The following is a 25,004-nucleotide window of genomic DNA, read 5'->3' on the forward strand; positions in this document are numbered from 1 at the left end:
CAGGTGTAAGACTTTTTGTGATAGCCTCACATGGCAGAAGGGGCTAGGGAATCTCTGTGAAACCTCTTTCATAAGGCACTACCCTCATCCATGAGGGTCCCACCCTCGTGACTTAAGCACCTTCCAAGGGCCCCATCTCCTAATGCCACTATTTTAGGGGGATAGGATTTCAATATATGAATTTCGAGGGGATCCATTCAGACGATAGCAGTCCTCTCTCCTTTCCATAACCCAGATGAGAAAGCTCAGTTATCACCAAGTCTTCTTTTTCCCTCTGTCTTCACCAAGCCCTATCATGTCTATCTCCCCAGTGCCCCATCTGTCCCACCTACTTTTCCCTCCCACTCCCATTGTTCTAGATGATTTGCGTGGTCTTCTTGTTGGTCTCTATGTTTCCAATCTTTTTCCAGTCAGTGTGTTTCCAATCTCTCACCTTACCCATGGATCCTGCTCATGGCCATCAGCTACCTTTCAAGAACACAGGTGGAATCGTATCATTCATTCATGTCATTCTGATTCTTAAAAACATGCAATAATTCCCCAAAAATATTACAATAAAGTAGAAATATGTAAGCATGGGATTGAAGGCCCAAGCCAGGAATGATCAATAGTTGTGTCTCAAGCGCCTCAACTGATTAGTGGTGGCTTCTTCAAGAGTTGTATTGAGAAGGAATCTGACAATTCATACAAAATGAGCAAGAAAGGTTAGCAGTGAGCGCAAAGGGGGCTGCACACACATGCAATCTACTTTTTTGTTTCTTCCTACATACTCTAGTATCAATTGCTTGGTCACAAGAACTATTCATTATTACCTGAATATACTACACAATTTTTATTAACCATAAAGACCACCTTTTTTTTTTTTTTTTAGGTGTTTTTTTTATTGGGGAATACTGGGGGACAGTGTGTTTCTCCAGGGCCCATCAGCTTCAAGTCATTGTCCTTCAGTCTAGTTGTGGAGGGCACCACTCAGCTCCAAGTCCAGTTGCCATTTTCAATCTTTAGTTGCAGGGGGCGCAGTCCACCATCCCATGTGGGAATTGAAATGGCAACCGTGTTGTTGAGAGCTCGCTCTCTAACCAACTGAACCAATCTGGCCGCCCCAAGACCACCTAGTTTCATGATTCCTTTCTTTTGCTGTCTATACTGCTCTTGTCTCAACTTCTACCTATTAGACTCTCATCTTGTTCCTGTAATACTCTGCCTTCACAGTTTATTACTTGTCCCTCCATTAAACACGTATTAACCTCCTTTGTATTACAAGTATTACATATGTATGTGTGTATTATGTATGTATATGTATGTGTGCATATGTGTGTATGTATGTATGTATACATGTGTGTATTTCTGCTTCTCCCACTGGACAATATGTAAACTCTTTGGAGGCACTGAACATATCTTACATATCATCTCTGAACTCTTAGATCCCATATAGTAACTTAAACATAACAAGTATTCAATGGAAGTTTATAGAAATGAATGAACTAGTTAACCAATAATCTGATGACATGTTAACTTGGGAAGAAAAAAAAAGGTGACAGGGAATCTCCAGGAACTGGAATCATCTCAAAAGTAAAGACACTCTTTTAGGAATCTCCCAGTTACCAGCAGTGAGTAAGATCCGCAAGACAGCAGCCCCCAAATTAGGAGATAGGTGATGGAGCTGCAAATTCAAAAGAAGAGTCTCTTTCATTGGTACATCGGTATAGCACTTGACATTTATTAATGCCTCTGCAAGTACACAAGACAAGCTTTATGCCCCTTTCACCAACCAAGTTTTAGAAGCCCTGACCTCCCCAATATCATATGTGTACCCACAAGACTCAAGCCCACGGCTCACATAGAGTTGTGCTCTTCTGCTTCACCAGTGGGATTTTGGTAAATTTTAATATAGAGAAAAGAATCCACTGCTATTACAAATAATAAGTTGGAAAACTACTACTGTCTATCCTATAGCGGTCTTACCCTCAGATCCTCCAAACAGATTCCCTAAGCTGTTTGTAAGTATGCCCTAAACTGGAGATTCAGCCCTAAGACTAGATAAAAATTGTTTCCAAGAAAAATTTCAAATCACCTTACCAAGCATTGGCAGCTTCTCAAGTTGGAGATTTATACGGAAGCCAACGACCCAAAGCCCTCAGCAAACTGGGGAACACTGTTTGTAATATCATGATAGCCTAAACAACTAAGAGAGAAATCACAGGCACTGGGGGTCTTTTCTTTTCCTTACAGGAAAATAGCTTTTGTTGTCATTGTCCCTTGAATGCCCAAGAGGGAGAAAAAAGAAATCTAAGGAGAGGCGGTGACAAACTTGTTAATTTTCCAAAGTCACCAAGTCCGGTCTTAGAAAAAGGCCATCAGGCATTTTGTTCTTCCAAGAACTATATACTTGGGATTTTTAATTTCGAGCCGTGAAAAACAAATGATCTGGGCCAAAAATCAGAGAGAACACTAAGATTTCAATGATTTTGGGGTTATCTTCCCTGTGTTTTCTCCTCTGGTCTGTATGGTTCCTCAAACAAAGTGGGATGGAAAAGTTCAAGCTCAGTTCACAGAAGAGAACATTCTGTACTCTGCACAACAGACTGGGTTGCTCCCTGTAAAACAAAATCAACAGCATGATCTCAGCCGCTACTGCCGCGGCAGGCACTGCGCCGCCAACCCACTGGCCCCAGCGTTTGAATAGACCGGCTGTCAAAGGCGCCCTATAGACAGAACAGGCCGCTGAAGGTGCAGCCGTAAGCGCATGCGCAAGACACACACACACACACACACACACACACACACACACACACACACACACACACACGCAGAAGGCCACAGAAATGACTTTCTGTCCCATTGTTACTTCTCCCCAGAGGGTCAAGGAAGTTGTTTGGACATTTCTCTTTGGAGAGTAATTACAGCTGAAACATTTCCAAGGAAACAACCCCCCTGCGTGTGCACTTCTGCTCCAGCATTGATTGGAGCTTTTCAATCTTTTGGATGTTGCTGTAATCAAATGACAGCATTAACACTAAATATGCCTCTGCTTCCCTTAGGAGGAAGAGAGGGGGTAGGGAAAGGGAAGGAGAGTCGAGTTGGTTGTTGCAACCCCCACTCCCCCACTCCCTAAGCTTTTCAATTTTCTTCAGGATCCCCGGCTTTTTCTTCTTTCGTCTAAAATTTAGCACACAGTCCAGTGAATAATTATTGAGTGCATATTTTGTGGCAGTGAATAATACCTGTAGTAAGGTTTTTCTAGTGAAGTGAAAACCTGGCCTTAAAGCCAGTCAGGAAAGAGGGAAGGGAAGCTCCGTGTGGACCATACGTGGAGGGTGAAGGCCAGAGGAGGGTTTGAAGACTGAGGTACTATGATGGCCCTGGACATGGGTGAGTGTTCTTAAATATAACGAAGTAGACATCCCTGGGGTCTGGGGTTGCTTCCGCAGTGTTCTTCCATGCTGAATTCAAGCCTATCCACAAAAGGAAGAAATGACAAAAAGAATGCACAACTGCCCACAGCAGGGGAGTGGAATTGCTGCTCCAAGACTCCTTTAAAATCCCCCTTTACTGCAGCTGTTTCAGGATGTAGAGACCAGCAGGGTGGGGGTGGGGATGGGGGTGAGGATGGGGGGTTGAGGGGGGAAGAAATGGGAAGTGGAAAAGCAGGGCCTTCAGTTATGCAAAGGACTTTGAATCCTGGTTTACTGTCTGTGACACCTCAGGTGAGATCCTCAGACTTTGTACGCATAGTCCCCATGCCCTCAGCTATTAATTAGAGAGATACCGATTTTGTAGAACTAGTGACTTTTGTGGAATTTAAGAAAATAATATATGCCTTTGTTTGCCATAGACTAGGTATTTATTTTATAAATGGTAATCATTGTTATTATTAATGCGAGTACTATTCAGAGAAAGCTGTTAACTGGGGAGTCAGTTAAGAACTTCCACCAATGTGTCCTTTCAAATGTTTTCTTGCCCACATATTTTTATAATTTATTGACTTAGTAAATGTCTGTTGAGCACCTGCACTGAGTACTGTGCTCTGTGCAAAGCACTGCACCAAGCACTGGGGTAACAAAAGCTTTGGCCTCAAGAAGCTTCCTCACCTTTCCAAGGAGGCCAGTGAACGCAGGCCAGCGGCAGAGCCCTGGGTCTTGACAAATGCTTCTACCCAGCCTGCCTTCCTTCTAGATCAGGCTACTTCCTTCTAGATCCCAGACCAACCAACTACCGTGTTTCCCAAAAAGTAAGATCTAACCAGACAATCAGCTCTAATGCATCTTTTGAAGCAAAAATTAATGTAAGACCCAGTATTATTTTACTATAGTATAAGATCGGTTCTAATATGATATAATGTAATGTAATATAATAATATAATACCAGGTCTTATATGAATTTTTGCTCCAAAAGATGCATTAGAGCTGATTGTCTGACTAGGTCTTATTTTCTGGGAAGCATAGTATGTGGCTGTCGCAAGCCATCCCACAGAGAAAAAGCTGCTGGGGAGTAGGGATTGGTCAGAAACAGCCTGATGCAAGACATTTCTGGGACTCCTCTTCCAGAATGTAAACACCCTTTCTCACCTCAGGACTAGAGCTCCTGCCAAGACTTTGAAAAACAAGTTACACAAGCACCTTAGAGGCGGTTGGACATGCCACATCATGGCTGCTGCTACACGGAAGGGGGCAGGGGTGGCCTCAAGGACTCAGTCAGGAATAATACAGAAATCTGTAAACACAAGACTCGCTGGGCCAGGAGTCCAAAAAAACCACAAGCCCTTGGGCACCACACCAAACCCCAGCCTGTGGAAGTAGTCAGTCATTGAAGATAATTTCACAGATTTCCCTACTGCCATCACTGATCCGATCTCAGAATTCACAGAGGAATCACCTGCATTAGAGTCAGGACCCAAGCCAAGGCAAGGCTTCCTTGGAACGGGTCACCTTGACATCTTCAATTCTTTCTTCCCCATTGTGATCTCCTCCCTCACTAGACCTACCTCACCTAGGGCCCTGTTTAAAATTTTGGCAGCAGAGAGCCTTGTCTCAAAACCACCCTTCCCCATTGGACCTCCTTTGCCAAGGGCTACTGCCAACTCTCGCCAGTTGCAGGTGGGCTTTCTCAGAAGGCTAGAGTGTGCATAGGGCAATAAAAGCAAAACGCTAGGGATTTGAGGTAGACCAAACTAAATAAATCCAGGGACTAGACAAGTAACCAAGCTCTCAGAGGAAGTAAAAGAAGGAAAGTCGTTTCCAGAGAAATAAGCAAGAGTTCATACCAACACACACATACTTGATGGGAGGAGCCTAAGGGAATGATGATGGTTGGCCATTCATTATGTGCCAGGTGCTTTATATACGTTCTCTCATTTAATCTCCATCGTAGGTAGTGATGTTATCCAAGACCCAAAGAGCTTAAATAACTGGCCCAAAGTCATGCATCCAAATACATGGCAGAGCTTGCACGTGAACCCAGTTTCACGCAGCTTGAAAACCCAGATTCCTTTCATTATACTTTCTGCCTCTCTGCATGTAAGGATCTTATTAGAATACTATTGGAATCATCTTATACATCTAGTTCGGTTTTTCAGAAGCTGGAGTCTCTAGTTGAAGTCCTAACACCAAGTCCCACTCCTCCACTCAGATATATTTTGTCTGTCTCCATCTATATAAACAATCAGCAATCGTTATTGAACATTCATGAGGCACTGTGCTATGTTCTCTGGAGGACAGGAAGGTGAGTTATGTGTGAGTGTTGGCTTCAAGGAACTTACAGTCTGTCTGGAAAGGATAGGCTGTGTTGCAACAATGCACAATTATTTATTATTTATTTATTTTATTAATTATTCAAATCACCTCTGAATCTAAATGGCATGAACACAATGAAGGTTTACTTCTTGTTCACACCACACACCCATTGTAAGTCAGCAGTGTCCTCACTCAAGAACCCAGCGTGGTGGACAGTCCACTAGATGTCTCAAACATTGCCAGCCACCATGTCAGGGGGAAAGACAGTGTGATCAGTTACCAGCTCTTACCACTTCTTCCTCTGAACACTTCTTCCTGAAAGGGGTTCATGTCCATTCTGCTCACATTTAATTGGCCAAAGCAAATTAAACAGCCACACGTAGCTTCAAGGCGTTAGATAAATACAAACCTACCATAAGTCTGTAAGTGAGGAAAAACTTGAAAAATCTGATAAATAGACCTGCTAATAACCACATTTTTGGAAGAGGAGTGGCCTCAAAGCCTTATACCTGAAATTCCAAATAATGTAAGACTGAAAGATTAAATACCCTCAGAGTAGATTCATTCAAGGCTTATGTCTTAAGGACTCAAGAAAGAATTTCCTGGACTGGAGACATCAGTGAAGTGTCCTAAGGAAGTGAAGACCTGCATTGAGCCTTGCAGAGTGGGAAGAGCTTGGATGGACCTACAAGACCAGACCAGTTGCATTCATCTTGACCTTCACTAGGGTGATGGTAACCCACCAGCAACCACTCTCATGAACAACATAGGTCACTCCAGGCCTGGAGCGACAACCTGAATGGATGCTTGAAATCCAGACTATACACCACGGGCTTGAAAGGAGGGGGCCTATCATAGCTGGGCAGAGTGCTAGAGTCAGGGAGAAAGGACAGTTGGCCAAAGCATTACTTAAGAAGGTATAGAAGATCTTTAAACAGGAGGAAACCATGATTAGAAGGGGATTTTAGGGATTTTAATCTGTGGCTATATGCTTTCATTTATTTCTTCTCTCACTTCATAAATAGTTGAAATATTTTGCATAGGAGATGCAAAGGTGTATAAAGCTTGATTCTTACCCTCAAGATGCTTCTGTCTTTAGCAGGAGAAGAAAGTGCTTGGTTTTTCATCCTTACCTTTTAAGAGGGATTGATCTCAGATTGATGAACAGGATCTAAAATTTCAAGGATGCACATTAATAAAGAAGAAAGGGCTGAAAAGGCTAAATTGCTAGTTGAGATTGGGGTGAGAGTAAGGAATCCAGGGGTGGGAGGAAGTCAGAGGAGTTAAGACAGGGGGCAATGGGAGAAAAAGCTTTTGGAATGATGGAGATTTTTAATGAGGATTTTTATGAAGTTTGGCCCTATAGTGTACAATGTAAACCCTCCACTTTTCTTCCCTGTGAACATTTCAGTAAAATCTACATTACTCAAAATGCTTTGGAAGGGGGCTTGAGAGGTCATGGGGGTGGGGGGGGCCATTAGGTAGAAATGAAATGACGATCATGGCCTCCGAGTGAGCACAGGGTATGAGCAGGGATTTCCCAAGAGAGGCCAGTCATGTCAGTGTTAAACATATATGTACAATCACAGTTGTACAGGATAAAGCGGCAATTTTGGGAATGGGTGAGTTTGTCAAGAACAGCTTCGTAAAGGAAATTAAATGTGATCCTGATACCAGGTGTTAAAAAACCAGAAAGTGTCCCCAGCCCATGTGGATTAATGGAAGCATTCTAGCCCAGGCATAAAAGAGCAGCATGTGCAAAGACACTGGGGTGTGGAAGTGCCTGCTTTATTTGAGCTACTCCAAACAAACACTGATGGACAGGATTATGAGGGATAAAGTCAGGAAGAGCAAGTTTGGTAATCCAATCCAATAAACAGGTTTTGTAGAAATGAGGGCATGTATTCATCTTCAAAATTATGTATTCAGCATTTACTGACTCGCAAATACTTTCCAGCTTTTATATTATTACAAAGAAATTTTGTTTGATTTGGCAAGATCCTGGGAAACTTATGATTTCCTATTTTCTTACCTATTGGTGAGAAAAATGGTGGATGCAGAGGTGAACTTTTCTAAGGACGTCCTGACTTATTTATATTCATTGCTCACGTACAGCATGCCAATATTTACCTTGCTGCTAAGCACCACCTCTCCATGTGCAGTGGAGAGAACGTGCCAAGAGTCTTCATATCCTGTGTCCCGCGAGGTGAAGGATTGCCTGAGACAGCAGCACACAGAAGCAGAAAGGTGGTGTCTATTAAAACACACTTCTTGATTTACAGTCAACTGTCAGGTAGGAAAATTTATCTCTGCTGATCAGAGCGGAAAGTACCCTGAGTGTGGGGTGTGAGTGTATGTGTATGCCTGGGTATATTTTAACTATCCACCTGGGAAATCTCTAAATCAGCATTTATTTCAATAATCTCATACATTCATATGGCACCTTTCTCCACAAATGCTTCCAAAGCAGTTTGTAAATTTTATATAGCTGGAGAACCATCACTGCCGGAATAGAAGGAAATATATGCTTATCAGCTTCCTAACAAGAACCTGAGATTACATGTACTTTTGTTAAGACGTACAGGGTTCCAAAGATGTGTATTTAATTCAGAATGTGTGTATATTTAAATGACATTGTAGTTCATTAAAATCACTATTCAAATTTCCGCCTAATAATCTATTCACATTCTGCCTAGCCTTCCAGGCCAACCTCTAGTTTCAACTCTTCAGTTGACACTAAAAGTTAGTCCCCTGGAGCAAAGTACTGTCACCTTGCCTTGGATATTGCTCTTCCCTAAATACCCAGAAGAACAGAAGTGGGCAGGAGATCTTGTATCCCTCTTAATGGTTATACATTATGCATTTCTGGCCCATGCAGAGGCTGAGAAGCATCTGAGAGGCCCGTGAGCACCTATGAGGAAATTAAAGGAACTTCAAATCATTCATTCAGTCAATATTTATTGAGCAATTGTTATGTTCCAAAACTCTGCTAGGGTGCTGGAGATACAGCTGAGAGCATAAGAGACCAGGCCCCTGACCTTGTGGAGCCAGCAGTCTAGCAAGGATATGGCTATTAGTGAAATAATCACATAAATCATAGTAAACTGAGAACCAAGATAAGTGCTACAAAGGGTAGTTCTGAGAGCGTAAGGGAACTTCACTGATACTGAGGAGTCAGGGCAGGCTTTCATGAGAAAATGAAGTACAAGTTTTCATCTGAAGGATGAATAGGAGTTAACTAGACCTCTCTCTCTCTCTCTCTCTCTCTCTCTCTCTCTCTCTCTCTCTCTCTCCAACCTGTTTTCTCATTTGTAAAAGGACTATACTAACAGTACTTTGCCTAAGTGTGGGGTCCCCAGAAGAGCCAACCTTGAAATAAGGACTCTTGTGAATGTGGTTTCTTAGGAAGTGTCCCCAAGGAAAACTGCTTGAGAAGCTGAATGGGACTGGGAAGGGAAGGAAAGCATGCATGTTTGAGAAGCAAGCAAAATGCCATGGAGGGGAGAACTGGAGACAAGAGAGGTGACACGGGGAGCTGGGGTGCTTGTCCCTTGCACTGGTTAGTTACCAATCAAGTCCCAGGCACGTCTGCCCTCTGCGCTGGGAAGCAAAATGGTTCCAGTAGCTTGAAAACTGTCCCCCAACACACAGCTGCCATGGTGCTGGCTGCTGGGTACACAGCACATGGTGATAACTGTTTGCAGGAATATGGCAAAGGGATGTAGGGGCAGAGGATGGAGGCCTTTGCTGCAAAGGCTGCAGGTACAGGTGAAAGAAAATAATGCATATTGGAGCACAGCACAGTGGCTGGCGCATAGTAAGTGCTCACTAAATATTATCTCTTGTAATTCTTATTATTGACTGTGCATTGACATGGCCCGGGACAGGCTCTGCTTTACCCACCCAGTCATCTCTGCCTACTCCCACCCTGCAGGAACCCACTCTGCTACCCACACTCTCTGCCAGGTCTCCTGAGACAAACACACATATAAATATAGCAAAATATATTTATATTTCCCAGGATTGTCACATTTTGCTGAGCTCATAACAGAACTGAACAAATAGCCCTGTCATCCTCTGTAATACGTTCTATCATTCACTGAGGCTTCATCTCTCCCCGGCCTCCTGGGCTCCTGGAGCTCAGAAATTCATGTGCCTGGCTGCTTCTTAAATGTGATGTGTACTAACCTGATACAATTCTCAGGCCTTCGTTTGCTGGGCAAGTTGATAGAATTTTTGGACCAGAGGGATTTCCTCGATCTGCTCATCTTACTGGGTGGCGCACTGAACAATTGTTTTCTACTTCAAACATCAGCATTTTAAATAAAAAGAATGAACTATGATACATGAACAAGAATGAATCTCAAAAACATTATCCTGGGTGGAAAAGCCAGACACAAAAGAACATATATGGTATGACTCAGTTTATTGGAAATTCTGAAACAGGCAGTATTAATCTATTGTGACAGAAAGTGGGCCAGCGGTTGCCTGGAGCTGGGGCTGGGGTAACTGCAAAAAGGCCTAAGGGAACTTTGGGGAGTTGAAATGTTGCTTGTCTTGGTTGTGGAGGTGGTTACACCAGTTGTACACATTTGTCAAAACTCATTAGAATGGTATTCTTCAAATGGATGTGTTTTGCTGCATGTAAAGTATACCTAACTAAAGTTTATTTTAAAATTAAATATATAGGTATTTTATTGCCTGACCAAGAGATCAAAAGTAGATCCAAGACCATCGCAGGGAACTCCATCTGGCGAGACATACAGAAGCCTTTCTATTGTTCCCCTTCTGCACCCACTATTTTTTTCTTTTGGCAAGAAGTTTGTCTTTATTATTTGCACTAATGGAGGGGAACAATGGCCTAGAGAATTTAAAAAGAGAATAACCCACGAGTCATTTACATTTGATGGCTTGGGAATGTGTTTTGTTGCCTATCTGGTATGTGAATAGAGATATGCCTGCTCGATATCCCGAAATACACTTCAAACGAAATAATGGACTTCCTGAATTGTGCAGACCTGAATTGTTGGAAGCTTGGGAGGCACTTCACTTTCCCTGCCTGACCCCACTTTTCCCTTCTCCTCATTCCAAGCAGAAAATGCAATGTGTCACCCAATCCCAAACCTTCCTTCAAGCAGGCTATCTCTGTTGTTGAAGCTCTGCCTTCTTAAGATCCAGTGCCTCTGTGTTAACATGTAGTGAAAATAGAAGGAATTGAGACACTCGAGCCATTGAAAAAAAGCTTAAGAAAAGGTTCCTTACAAATTAAGTGGAATCATCTACTTGACGATAATTGAGAACAGATTCTACAAAAATTAGTTCTTTATATTTAGGATGCACTTTAGCTGGCTCTGGCTCTGGGAAGCCTCCGCTGGTACACCTCACACCCCCAAGCCCTGCTGCTCTCAGGGCTGGATTGGCTGCTCCTGGTGTTCGCACCCCACCCCCACCCAAACACCCTGGACTTCGTCTTTCAGGGCACTTACCATGTGGAGGGCAAATGCCTGTTTACTAACCTGTGTCCTGGACCCAGACTGAAAGCTCTTTGAAAAGCAGGGTCTGCGGAGGTCACCATAGTAACCCCAGCTACCAGGGCCAGGCTCATAGTAGGTGCTTAATAAATAGTTGTTGAGTTGTTATTATTCTGAACACATCACAACAGAGTTTATTTAAGGTTTTGAAAATCAATTGCACAAACAGGAAAACTCTGGCGCTTCCAAAGGGAACTCCACCCAGACAGAGCTCCAGCAGGAAATACCAAAAAGTCAGTATCTAGCACAGAAATTATGTTTCAGGGCAAAGTCTCATGAGTTGATCTCTGAGAGGCAGTGGAATAGTCTGAAAAATCGAAGGCTTTAGGAACTCTTCATACAAATTTTCCTCCAAAGCAGGTGACAGGCTGTAAGTGGGGAGAGAGGGAAGGGAGGAGAAGCTCCCAGGAGAAGGCCCCGGGGCTCTGGAGGAGCAGTGAACTTGGAGTCAATGGCCCAGCCTTGGTGTCTAGACTCAACGCCTCTGTAAATGACACTTCCCTCAGAGAGTTGTTGTGAAGTTCCATCTGTAAGCTCTTAAGGGTGATATGCATTTTAGCTGCTATATTATCAGGAAAGACGACAACAACCCTCACCTGGGACTTTCAAGTTCAGAGAAGAAAGGAAGAAGGAGGAAATGCTGAAAATAATCATAAGTTACTCCTATTATTATTAAGTATTATTATTCAAACACTGGCTTTCAAAGTATGAATCACCCCAGCTCCTTCTTTCTTTCTTTCCCATGGCTTCCTGGGTTCTCACCTTGGGCTCCTTTATCTCACAGGAGCAAGGAGAGAGCACAGAGAGTTTAAGTTCACTCAGCACTACTACACATTACCTGCATTCAAACTAGGAAAGAAAAAGTTGGCTAACGTGAGCAGTTGAGAGTATCTGAATCCCAACTTTCCATAAATTCACCTTGGTGGGCACCTAGGTATCAATATATACAGTATCAAAATTTGTTGATTGTTGGTGCCTCCTTTCACAAATACTTAGTTAAATAACCTCGTGAATTTAGCAGAATGCCATCGCCTAGACCCATCAACTAACTTCACTTGAATTTAGATAATGAACTATGCCCATCAATATTTGGGGGAAAGCACAAGAATTGCAGAACATCAACAATCAGGTCAATTCCTAGTGAAAGTTCAGCTGGTGCATATGGTGATAGCATCATTCATTCATTCATTAAATCATTCGTTCAGCAAGAGGGAAAGAAGTTGGAGTCTGGCTTGAGTCCTGGCTCTGCCTTTTACTGGTGATATAACCTTAGTCAAGTTGCATGTCCTTTCTTTTGTAAGTTGCAGGTCACAATAATTCCTACCTTGGAGATTTGCTGTGAACAGTAAATGAGTAGTTTTAATTATAGTAGTAATAATAGCAATAACTGTGGCTCAGAGCCTAATAGATGCACCAAGAACCTAGAGCTATTTTGCCTTCTCCTCCAGGGGTGCCCATCCACACGTGGCAACATTGGAGCAGAGCAGCCAACTGTTCATATGGCACTTCCCACTTTAAGAACATTCTTTCCAGCCTTAAGGTCTTAAGTAGCTGCCATTGCCCTCATGCTCACAAGCCTCAGGTAGACATTGAAGGCAATCTTTGCAAAGTGCTGTGTTTCTAGTAAGACAATCACAGTTCCATTAGACTAAGCCCTCTGACTGTTTTTGGAGGAAGAGAAAGAGCTAACCTGAGTAGGAACTGGAAAACAGAAAACACAAAGGACCAAGGTAAATACTTAAGAAACCCAGTTCAAGCATCGTGAGTCAGATCTTTCCAGCACAGAGCTGTGGTGAGCACAAAAGCTTCTCTCAATGTCTCCCTGCCTAACCACAATTCAAGTACAGTGCTTTGTAAAGAATGTGTGCCAATACATTCAATAAATATTTATCATGCCTTCTGTGGGATAGGTAAAGTGAGAAACATGAACCATATGGGGCACTCTCCTGAAGGAATTTGTCTGGTAAATGCATGATGACCTAACTAGAAAGTTTTACATATCAGTTCTAGTTTATCAAATTCCATAGTACTTTACCTGTCCGACTCTTAGGCAGCAGTTTCTCTGAAGCCTGTAGCTGACTTCTCATATACGAGATCTGACAATTAAGTTTGCAAACTTATTGCAACAGTGTTGCTAAATTTTTTTGATATCAGAGGGATTATTTATTATGAATTTGGACAACTGGACAAACAGTTAACCAAGTTTACTATTTGGAAGTGCTGAAAAAGCTGCGTGAACAAGTTAGATGACCTGAACTTTTCGCCAACAATTCATGGCTCTTGCATCAGGACAATGCACCAGCTCACACAGAACTGTCTGTGAGGGAATTTTCAGCCAGTAAGTAAATAACTGTATTGGAACACCCTCCCTACTCACCTGATATGGCTTCTTTCTTTGCCCCATGACTTCTTTGTTTACCCGAAGAAAAAGAAAATTTTTAAAGGAAGATATTTTGATGGCATTCAGGACATCAAGGGTTATACGACAACAGCTCTGATGGCCATTCCAGATAAAGAGTTCCAAAATTGCTTTGAAGGGTGGACTATGTGCTGGCATCGGTGCATAGCTTCCCAAGGGGAGTACTTCGAAGGTGACCATCGTGATATTCAGCAATGAGGGATGTAGCACTTTTTCTAGGATGAGTTCGTGAACTTAATTGTCAGACCTCGTACCTTCCAACCTGTGATTTAATTTCCTTGAAAAGAAAGTATATGGAAGGGAAAAAGTTAAGGACCTGGGTTCTTTTTCTGACCATATCCCTAGCTATATGCCCTGGAGCACTGCCGTCCTGTTTTGTTGCCTGAGTTTCACTGCATAATTAGTGGGGTGTAGGCTTGCCATATTGGCTCTCTTAGCTTTTTCTATAGATGTACACTCTGAACAAATAGCCAATGATTTGTAGGTAGCCAAGGAAAAGTATGATTGGAGGGAGAAGGTCACCAGTGAGGTTTGACAAGACAGGAAATACGATAGCTGTCTTCCACTGGAGAGCTACACACTATGCGGTCAGCAAAGGCTAGGGATCCAGACATTTCAACCGAATGCATTGCCTATCTTATCAATGACTGCAAGAATGGTGTAGGCAACTATGGTCAGTTTTGCACCGTTTCAAAGAAAGGCATTTACAGGTGTGACAATACCAAACACAGTTAGTTAACATTATACATATATATGTATATATATATACACATATAATGTGTATATATATAATGTGCATATATATATACACACACGTGTATATAGCTTTAGTGTATATTATTATATAATGTACAGCATTATTGGACACACACACACACACAGTCTGGTCAGCTAGTGACCAGCTGGTTGGCTGGTGAAGAGTTTTACTTGCTTTTGGAACCAATGTGTTTCATGGTAAAGAATTCTACCTAATGAAACATGAGTCGCAAAGCATCTGCTTGGTTGAAGAAGAGTCAGTTTGCATTAAAGTAGGACGATACTGGGTGTTGCCTAGAGGGCTGCTACTTAGAGTGCTTCTGCCCTCTCTTCCTTCTCTCTGTTCCTAAAGGCCCGGCCCTCTCCCCATGATGTTATCCGATGGAGAATGCTGGAAAAAAAGGGTCTGTAGCAGCTGCAGGAAAACAGCACAGCAGAGGGTTATACCTCATGCAGAGAAGGGAGTAGTAACCATAGGAGAGGGCTATGGCAGTCTTGGATGCAGGCACACAAAGAAACAAAAAGGAATTTGTTCCATGTAAACTGGTAAAAGGCAGAACCAAAGAAACCATCTGTTTGTCCCTGGTCCTTTCAGCCAGATCAGCCCCCTTACCCACATGCTAGACCTCAGCTGTTGGTATTTGAGGTACTCCCTTTCTTATTCAAGTTTGGAACCAACTGGGAGAAAGTCGCAGGTGTTGGGCAGATGGAGATGAAAATGCTGTTCCTATTGTTTGCTGTGCACAGAACGTTTGTGTCCCAAACATTCACATGTTGAAACACTAACCTCCAACATGATGCTATTTGGAGATGGGCCTTTGGGAGGTAATTAGGTCATAAAGGTGGAGCTCTCATGATGGGATTAGTGCCCTTATAAGAACAGACACAAAAGAACTTGCTTCCCCTCTCTTGGCTCTCTGCCACGTGAGGACATAGGGAGAAGACAACTGTCTGCAAAACAGAAAAAGGGCCCTCACTGAACCCAACCATGCTGACCCTTGATCTCAGACTTCCCAGCCTCCAGACTTGTAAGAAAACATGTTTGTTATTTAAGCCACGCAGTCTGTGGTATTTTTGTTATAGCAGACTACATTACTCAGGGTTGGAAGGTGTGTCTTAGGTGTGCAGCAATAATGAACTAGGCAGACTTCCCACCTAGTCATGGGCAGCACTGAATGATTACAAGCCCCCCAATGAGGTAAAGCCTGCCCTATGTAAAAGGATGATGGAGCAGAGCAGAATGGGTTCTCTCTGATATCAGGTTAGTCCCAAGGGAAGGAGAAACTGAGCCACAAAAGTCAATCCATTCTCTCAAATTCGTCATTATATTATATTAGGTATTATAGTATATAAGCTCCAGTCTTATAGTACAATAAGACCGGGCATTATATTATTATATTATATTATATTACATTATATTATATTATACCCAGTATTATAGTACAATAAGACCGGGTATTATATTATATTATATTATATTATATTATATTATATTATATTATATACCCACTCTCATATTATAGTAAAATAAGACTGGGTCTTAGATGAATTTTTGCTCCAAAAGACGCATTAGACCTTATTGACCAGCTAGGTCTTATTTTCGGGAAAACACAGTACCTATCCTCTCCCAGGAGGGATGAGTAAATGGGTATGGAGAGGTCAGGAATGTTACTGTAATAGAAGACGCTTCCACATGGAAGGAACATCATGAATGGGAAATTAGCATTCCTCCAACATGAGCCAAGACACAAACAAACCTTATGTCGCAGTAGAAGTAGACAGTAGAAGTCCTCAAGAATGGCTAAGAAAATGGGGCCCTTCTTCTTCCGGTGTCTTCTTCTTGCCTAACTTTCGGTGCTCACTCAGTTTACAGCCTCTCAGGCTGCCCCTCTATTTTGGGTCATAAATCTCTGGCATGAGGGAAAGGGGTAACAATTTAACCCGAGGTTGTTTGTACTTCAGTGACTTGGTCGGAGGGGCAGTTTCCACAGGAAGAGAATGAATGAAGAAAAGGTCAGATCAGTGTGACAGTTAAATATGCCTCAGTCTGCTAACCTGTTCCCCATCTCCCCATAAAGGATACAGAACACAGGCAAAAGTATTCTAAAATCATGGCCATATCTCATATTACTGTTCCGAGCTAAAAGGTGATCAAATGAGTCAACCCTGGAGCACACTTTGAAATTTTCGAAGCTTAACACTCTCCACTAATATTCATTCATGCATTCATTCAACAAACATTTTCACTGAGCAATCACCCAAAAGGTAGGTGGCCCTGTACTAGTTGCTGAGGACACAGACATAATCCCAGCCCCAATAAGATTTATATCAATCCATTAGACAAACAAGAATTTATGAGCATCTAGTGTGCACCCCATTGTGCCAGACACTCAGCGAACACATAAGACTTGCCCCCTTCAACCTTCTGAATGCAACCGTGGAAAGAGCTGACACAAAAATGCCCAAAAGCCTGGTTTCCGCTTTTTTTTTCTTCTTCCGCCTCTCTGGTTCAAGCGGTTGTTTCTCAAGTCTAGTTGTGTAGGACACAGCTCCCTGGCCCATGCTGGTTTTATAAGCCTTGCACTCCTCCAGGGAGAGCTGTTGTTCACAATCTTAGTTGTAGAGGGTGCAGCTTACTACTGGTCCATGTGGGAATCGAACCGGCGACCTCAGCATTAGGAGCAGGGCGCTCCAACCACCGGAGCCACCAGGCCAGCCCCTGATTTCCTTTCAGGAGAGATTTCTTCAGATTGCCTGGGAGAGGCAGGGCATTTAGAAAAACAAAATAAATAGCCAATTCAATTAACTAAAATTAAATGTCTCTCGTCAAGATTACACAATTTCTGAAGAAGAGTTGGTGAGTATTACCCTTAAGGAGATAAAACCATTCTGAAAAATAATATGTGGTAGTTTTTAAAATGTGAAAAGATTGAGGATCTGCATCCTGCCCTTGATGGAAGCCTGACTGCTGACCCCACCACAGCTCTTAGAGAAATGGATTTGTACATTTTTAGACACCATAGAAAGATTTCTTTCTGCCTGGGTTTCTTCAGGGCATTGTACATTTTGATAAAATTTTAAAACAACACAGCAGGCAAAAGAATAAAGGTTTCTCCTCCTTTAGTCTCAATATAACTGTGTATAAAGGGCAAAGAGGCCACGAGGTCATGCCTAGAAACTCAGGTGCTATTTGTAGCTCCCTAATGAACAGAATATTTTTGGCCATTTACTCATTCATTCATTTTGCTCCTGCAAAACCTAACATGAAGATAGGCACACATTAGGTGCTCAGGAAGCCTTAGTCAATGGATGAATGGGTAGATGGATGGATGTCCAGAGATCAATCCACAGTCCATCCAGCTTCCCATAGCACAGAGTGACTTCGGGCCTGCCCGGCAATAACTATTGTGTTTATACCCCACCAGGGACTGGAAGCAGAGAAGTAGAATGAACTTATTCAGAAAGGCTGCTGAACCCAAGAAATAGAGAACTAGACAAATGTGCAACCCAATCCCTCTAAGTCTCATCCTCAGGTCAACAATGACCTCGGTTTAATTATAAATATTTATTGAGCTTTTGCTACAGGCCAGGTGCTATGGGTACCACGATGAATAAGATCACATGTTCCTATTATTCCGGTTTACTTTCTCTAGAAGCCCCACGGTCGATCCGCTGGTCTTTCCCATCATGTCTCTGACCAACTGCCCCTTCCTGCCTTGGTTTCCCTGTCTGTGAGCTTAGGTCCCTAGTCCAACAGTATGCTAACTACTTCCTTGCAGATGCCTTCAGCTCCCTTGCTTTCTATCTCCTATTGCCCACTCCTGACAAACCCTCACCTGTGGATGAAACCTATAACTGCCTTCTTTGTGCCAGCTAAGCATTGCTGGAGAAAGTCACATGACTGTGCCAACTGATGTCATTATAAATGTATCACCCAAACCCAATCATCTCCCAGTATTCCTATTTCCTGTTTCAGTAAATGGCATCACCATCCACCCAGATATTCAAGCCAGAAATAACTCATGAAATTCCCTCCTCTCTCACATCCCATGTCCAAACCATCACTAAGGTGTGGATACCATGTCCAACCTGAATCTGAAGTGGACCTCTTCTCTCCATCTGCCACTACCTTGTTCAGGTCTCCATCATTTCCCACTGAAATTGCCTCTGACTTGGTCTCCCACTTCCACTCTGGTCTGCTTCTGGTTTATTCACCATGAAAGAATGAAAGGGATCTACTAACTTCTAAACTGGATCATGATTGCAGTAGACACTGCCTGCCCATATACCCTCACCCCTCACCAGCCCAACTTACAATCCTCACCATGGCATACCATTGCTTTCACGATGAAGTTCAAACTCCTCCTGTCCCAGAAAGTCCTGCATGAATCTCCTACATACCTCTCCAATTTCCACTCTCAACACGCTCCCCTGCCCCACAACACTGGTGCCATATTTGCCCTCTATCAGTTTCTTGAACATTCTAAGACCTTTCCCACCTTAGGGTTTCTATACACTCTATTCTCTTGGGCTGAAATACCCCTCGCTCAGATCCTCACATAAATGCTCGGACTTCTTCCCCCAAGTCTCAGCTCAGCTCCAATGTCCCTCCTCAGATGGGCCTTCCTCAATTAATCCATCCAGACTAGGGTTTCTTGTTATTCTCTCTTTTATTTCCTTCATGGCACTTACCACAATGTAAAGCCTTTTCTGTGTCTCTGCTTGTCTAATGTTAGTCATCCCACCAGGCTGGAAGCTACGAGAAAACAGAAATCTTTTAGCTTTCTTAACTAGGACATAGCAGAGGGTCTAGCATATGGGAAGCCATCAATACTTTGTTTTCTTTTTTTTTTTTTAAGATTGAGCAAAGACATGGTCATTGCTCTCAAGGAGCTCACAGTGTAGTGGAAGAAACTTGTATGCACATGGACAATTTCCATGAAATGTTAGAGGTCAGATAGCCAAGGGCAGAAGGCACTAACAGAGGACAAGAAAGGGGCACTCAGCCGCTTTCCACAGTTGTGGATAAAAGAAATGATACTTCATTTTACTGACCCAATAGCCTCCAAGTTCCATGAGATACAAAAAGCAATTAGGTCCTTCTTGCTCAATCCCACATCCCCAGTGTTGAGCATAGTACACAGTAGGCGCTTCACAACATCTACGGCTTGAATGAAAGGGTGAGTGATTTCACTATCCTTCTGAATGAGAGTCAAAATGGTCAACGCCAAACCTGGTTTTAAAATTTTTAAGTATGTTCCAAAAATTCAAAATAATTAAAATATCCAGCCAGAGGGGAAATGTAAAGGAAATCATGGTACAACTCCTTAACTGAAAAAATATATAGCCACAAAAAAAACACATCAATGAAGAATTTGTGACAAGATAGGAAATGCTTATAATATAATGGGGGAAAATGGGATTCAATGTTACATGTACAAAACAAGTACTATAAGGTTAAACACAAAGCACCAATATATAAAAAAAAGTCTGGAAATAAGCAAAAATCTTCAGATGTTTTCCTTTTTGCCTCATGTCACTCTTCTATAGATTCCAAGTAGTCTGTAATAAAGCATAATACTTTTATAATTAAAAAATTCACTTTTCTTTAAAAATAGGCCTTAAATCTGACTAGGAATTCTAGAAATCAAAGCAAAAGACAGAACTGGTATACCACCACCAATATGCACTTTGAAATAATATATATATATATATATATATATATCACATCTCATTATTCTTCCCTCAAATAAAGTTGTTTCTAAAACTGGTTTATGCATTTATTCAATTCACTTTAACATGATCCATTATATCATTAAAAAACTGAGGCATATATTCTGATATGTACATTATAAAAGGGCTCACAGGTCTCATTTCTCAGTAATGAAGAAAACTAAACCTTAGAAAGGTTATTGTGGCAGCCAGCTTCCAAAATGACCCTCAGTGATCCACACCTCTTGGTATTCACACCCTTGTATAATTCCCTCCTTTGGCGTGTAGGCTAGATTTCGGGTGACCAATCATCCTGGTTTGCCCAAGACTGAGGGAATTCTCAAGTTGTGGGAGTTTTAGTTTTAAAGCGGGAAAGTCCTGGGCAAATTAGGAAGAATGGGTCACTCTAGCTGGATTCAGTGACTCACTTTTAAAGAATGGAATACAGAAAAAAGAGATGAGTTGTCACTTCCAAGATTATCTTGTATAAAGACTGACTTCTATATGATGCTCTCTCGGTTCAATTGTTCTAGGAGAAGCTGGCTGCTGTGTCATGAGGAAGCCCTGTGGAGGGACCCACGAGAGAACTTGGAAACAGATTTGAGGCCTGTGAACGGCCGCATGAATAAAATCGGAAGCAGATCCTCCCCTAATCAGGCCTTTAGTTCAGTGCATCCCAGACAACACCTTAATTGCAGCCTCAAGAGAAATTGTGAGCCAGAACGCCTCTGGTAAGCCATACCCAGATTCCCAATCATCAGAAATTGTGAGATAATGAATGCTTGTGGTTTTCCGTCACTACTCTTTGGGGGAATTTGTTACACAGCATGGATAACTAATATAGTTGTGATAGCATTGGAAACCCAGTCTAAGGTATAAATTATTTTTGAACCTAGGATATAGAGTTTCTTTAAAATGAGCTTTATTGCACAAATCATAACTTAACTCTCTCTACCCACATTTACTTAAGTGCTCAAAAGCATCACATTCTGCTGTCCCACCTCCGCCCACCTCATTATGAATATTCAGCCCAGGTCCCTGGCTGGTCTGAAAAACCCAACAACTTCCCCATGGCAAGTAGCCTCCTCCTTTTCTGCCTCTTTCCAACCACAATGTGGGACGAGCAAGGATGATTATTATGACCAGTATATCAATTGGTCACACTCTCACAGAATCATATCATCAAAGAATCATAAGATTAGAAGGAGCTCAATGAGATGTCTTTGATTATAAATTTAATAAAAGTAAAAATTGCATGCCCAATTGCGGAGGAAATCCTTACTAACTTTTCCCTCCCTTACCAAAGAAAATTAACAGAGGCAACAACCCACTGAGATCTTTCATTTTGAGCTTTGCATAATGGAAATGTGTAACATAGAGAAGTAGAGAAAATAAAATAAACCTATAACTCTTGTTTCTATCTCTCATCTCCAACAGTTATCAGTTCAAGGCCAATTTTATTTCCTTTGTTGCCCCTCCCTGCCTTGACTTACACTTTACCCCAAACCTTACCCTTTGGGTTACTTTGAAACAAATTTCAGACATCATATCATTTCACCTATAAATATTTCAGTACATATCTCTAAAATATTAGATGAGAACTCTAATTTAACATAATTACAATACCATTCTTATGCCTAGATTTAAAAAAGAAGAATTCCTTAATTCCAGCAGATATCCCGTCAGTGTTCTAATTTCCCCCAATTGTCTTGTGTTTTATTTGTTTTGCAGTTGGTTTATCCAAATCAGGATTCAGACAAGGTCTACCCATTGCAGTTGGTTGATATGTGTCTTAAATCTGTTTTAATTTATAACTTCTCTGTCAATCTACCACCACTCCCCACCTACCACACCCCGGCACTAGTGGTACATTTTGAGACAATCCTCCCAAGACTTAGTAAACATACTGTTTTCTGATTTCTCTCAGGACTCATCTCTCCTGATAAATAAATAACAGCTTACTGGACCCCGTCTTTAAGATATAACTTCAAGAGGTGTTCTTGGACTTGGGTCCATTTTAAAGTATCAAAATTTATCAAGGAAAGATAGCCTGATTACACATTGTACTGGAGGATATAGGAGTCAATTTCACACTACAGTTGATACGGTACTTTTAAATAGCGGCACTATTGAGGGATGTTTCACAAAAGTCAATAAATATTTTGCGCTGTTGACGCTGCCCTTGTCATAACTTTTAAGTCATAAAAATGAAATGAGAAAGTGTTTCAATCGGCTGTATACATCAGTTACATCACAATGCCAGTGGCCCTTCTTCCGAAACTTCCTTAAGCGTTTTCGTATTTTCTCTCTATGAAGTCGGGTAAAACTAATTGCTTCACAGGAAAATCTCAGAGGCCTCTTCCCAAGTTTTTCCCAAGCTGAGGATCATCGGTGGAGAGCTGGTGTGAAGTGAAAACAGAGAGAGTAACAGATATCTGTGAATTCATTTGGGTCATCATGATGCTATTAACGGCAGGGTTTTGACAGGGTTGCTGTGAAATCTCCTCCCAAGCCTGGCATCCCTTAGGACCCAGGAGCAAGCAGTCTCAGGGCCTGTTTACTCTTCATACCCGTCCCCCCTTGGGCTTGCACTTCACCTCTGCTTTTAACACCTGGCCAGACAGAGTTCTGCACTGTAAACTTGGAGGTGAGATCCTCATTACTGCTTTTCCTATGGTGCATGCCTGGGATTTATCCAGCGTAGAACAGGCAAGAGTTCAAAGCCGATGGCAACTTTTCATGACTTGAGTCAATTAACCAAGGATTCCAAGCCAGTCTGGAAGTCCCAGCTGCCAGAAGGGACCTGGAGCAACAGCTGGAATAAAACTAATAAAAACAGCTACAGAGCAATTTGTGAAAATGTCAAGGCCAGCACAAACATGCTGACCTTCGTAAACCTTGTCATGAACTTGGGAAGGTTGGCTTAGCCTGCCTTCAGGATAGCAGAGGAGGAGGGGCCCTGCTGCCTTTTTGCCAGTTCTTGGGTCATTCCCAATCTTCCTAATGCTTTGGTTCACTGCCCAACCCTCTCCTGATGTGGCTCACTTGAGTGGATCAAACATCTGGGCCATCCACTCTGTCCTCTAGGTAGACACGCTCTTCACACAAAACTGCTTTCTGTGATGAATGAAAAGTGTTCTGTGTATCAGAGGTGACTGGAGCCTGCAATTCTAACAGCCTGGTTTTAATTAATTAATTAATTAATTCCACTTTAGGAAGAGGGATGGAATAATAGCTCCTCAAGCCTATAAAGATACTCAGAACCTAAATAAGTAAATGTTAGGACTCCAGGCTCAACAATTCATCCTTTCCTCATCTCCTCTCTCCCTTTAAGTGGTTCGGAGTGTACTCATCAGTGTTTACACAAAAGCAAATTCCTCTCTCAAGAGAAATGGACTTTCTGTAAACTCACAGCTGTATAAGCGACAAAGTTACGGAGGTGATTAATTGATGAAGACCACAGCTTAGTTTATATAGACACAGAGCAGAGGGCAGCCCAGATCACAGTGTTGTTACTACTACAGGTGTTGAACCAAATTTCAGGACACCCGTAAGGTCAGACTAAGATGAGGAAAATTTAATCCAAATTGGAAAAGGGAAAATAAGGAAGATTTGCTTTTAGTTCATGTTAATCGACAAATGGGTGTGCTTTTTAAAAGTACTTTCATGAGGATAGTGGCTCTCCTGGAGGAGGAGAGGTGGCAGGACAAAAGGACAGTGGCATGAAAGGGGCTTCCGGGGTGCTCGCAATGTAGCCCCCAGTTCCGGCCCAGCATGTTCGATGGTCACACTGAGGTTTGCTTTGTGATCAGTCAGAATTGTACTTTTCTACTGTGTGCATTTTTCAGTATGTGGAAAATGTTTGATACGTCTTTTTTGCGACATTAATAGACAGTCCTTAAACGATACACATGACCTATAAAAGTTTTGCAAAAGTTTATTTTTAGGTATTCTTATGGGCACCTCTAAGAACTCCCTGTTGGACGCGCGCCCAGGTATGGGTTTTGGATTCTTTTTTTTATCATTTTGTATTATTGTTATTTTCAGGTGGACAAAACAACATAATGATTAGGTGCTGGCACCATAGAGAATATACCATGTTTCCCCGAAAATAAGACCAGGTCTTATATTAATTTTTTCTCCAAAAGACGCATTAGGGCTTATGTTCAGGGGATGTCATCCTGAAAAATCATGCTAGGTCTTATTTTCCCATTAGGTCTTATTTTCGGGGAAACATAGTAGTCAATGGTAAGAGCTCCCTGTTTTTTAAAGTGTGTCCCTCCACCAGCTGCTTCCTGCTTATCTGGGATGGCTGCTATAAGAGCGGAGAGCAAGTGTTACTGATTCGGGGGAGCAGAGAGTGGAGGGATGAAAGTGATATCTCTGAATCCCATTATCCAAGTTGAAACACAGAACAATCCTTTACTTCTCCCTCTCACACCCTGCCCACATCCAGACAGCCCTCAGAGCCATCCTGTGACCCCATGCAAAACATGACCCAGCCTCTCTACCACTGCCTTTCTTCCCTGACTTCCTAATATTTCTTCTGGTTCCATTCCTGCCCTCTGCCCACTCATCCTCCACACTGCTTGCAGGACACACAAATAGGACTATTTAATAAGACATCCCGTTTGCTAAAGCGCGCACGTACACACACACACACACACACACACACACACAGCCCACACCCTTAGCTAGGTCTACAACTGAACCTCTCCACCCTCCCATCGTATGCATATGTGTATACTTATGGTCCCACACCTCCAACCTGCTCTCTAGTTCCCAAAAGGCGACACGTTCTCCCACGACTTCTTGCCTTTGCTAATTTTGTCTCCTCTGCCTAGCTGGCCTGTT

At 42.3% G+C, this 25,004-nt stretch overlaps 2 long non-coding RNA genes across 12 annotated transcripts in view; one reads left to right on the top strand and one right to left on the bottom strand.

The window, feature by feature from the left end:
- Nucleotides 1-903: 903 nt before the first annotated feature.
- The window catches only part of LOC109446856 (uncharacterized), a 46,496-nt gene continuing 22,395 nt past the window's right edge, over nucleotides 904-25,004 (bottom strand). For 3 of the 11 annotated variants that reach the window (XR_016019358.1, XR_016019352.1, XR_016019361.1), the window contains 4 exons: nucleotides 19,131-19,194; nucleotides 7,863-7,950; nucleotides 6,866-6,903; nucleotides 3,320-3,455 (listed from right to left, as the gene is read on the bottom strand). This is a non-coding gene — a long non-coding RNA (uncharacterized LOC109446856). Of the gene's footprint in view, nucleotides 2,598-3,224; nucleotides 3,456-6,865; nucleotides 6,904-7,862; nucleotides 7,951-13,640; nucleotides 13,960-19,130; nucleotides 19,195-19,493; nucleotides 20,001-25,004 lie in introns of those variants that run through there. The other 8 variants (XR_016019356.1, XR_016019357.1, XR_016019362.1 and 5 more) reach the window with 7 other exon arrangements.
- The window catches only part of LOC109446864 (uncharacterized), a 44,619-nt gene continuing 22,849 nt past the window's right edge, over nucleotides 3,235-25,004 (top strand). Inside the window, exons 1-3 of the long non-coding RNA XR_016019363.1 lie at nucleotides 3,235-3,372; nucleotides 6,317-8,025; nucleotides 20,684-20,881. This is a non-coding gene — a long non-coding RNA (uncharacterized LOC109446864). The remainder of the gene's footprint in view (nucleotides 3,373-6,316; nucleotides 8,026-20,683; nucleotides 20,882-25,004) is intronic.

Source organism: Rhinolophus sinicus, chromosome 16, assembly GCF_057876585.1.
Source record: "Rhinolophus sinicus isolate RSI-liver-muscle chromosome 16, RSI-T2T, whole genome shotgun sequence".
Classification (NCBI taxonomy): domain Eukaryota; kingdom Metazoa; phylum Chordata; class Mammalia; order Chiroptera; family Rhinolophidae; genus Rhinolophus; species Rhinolophus sinicus.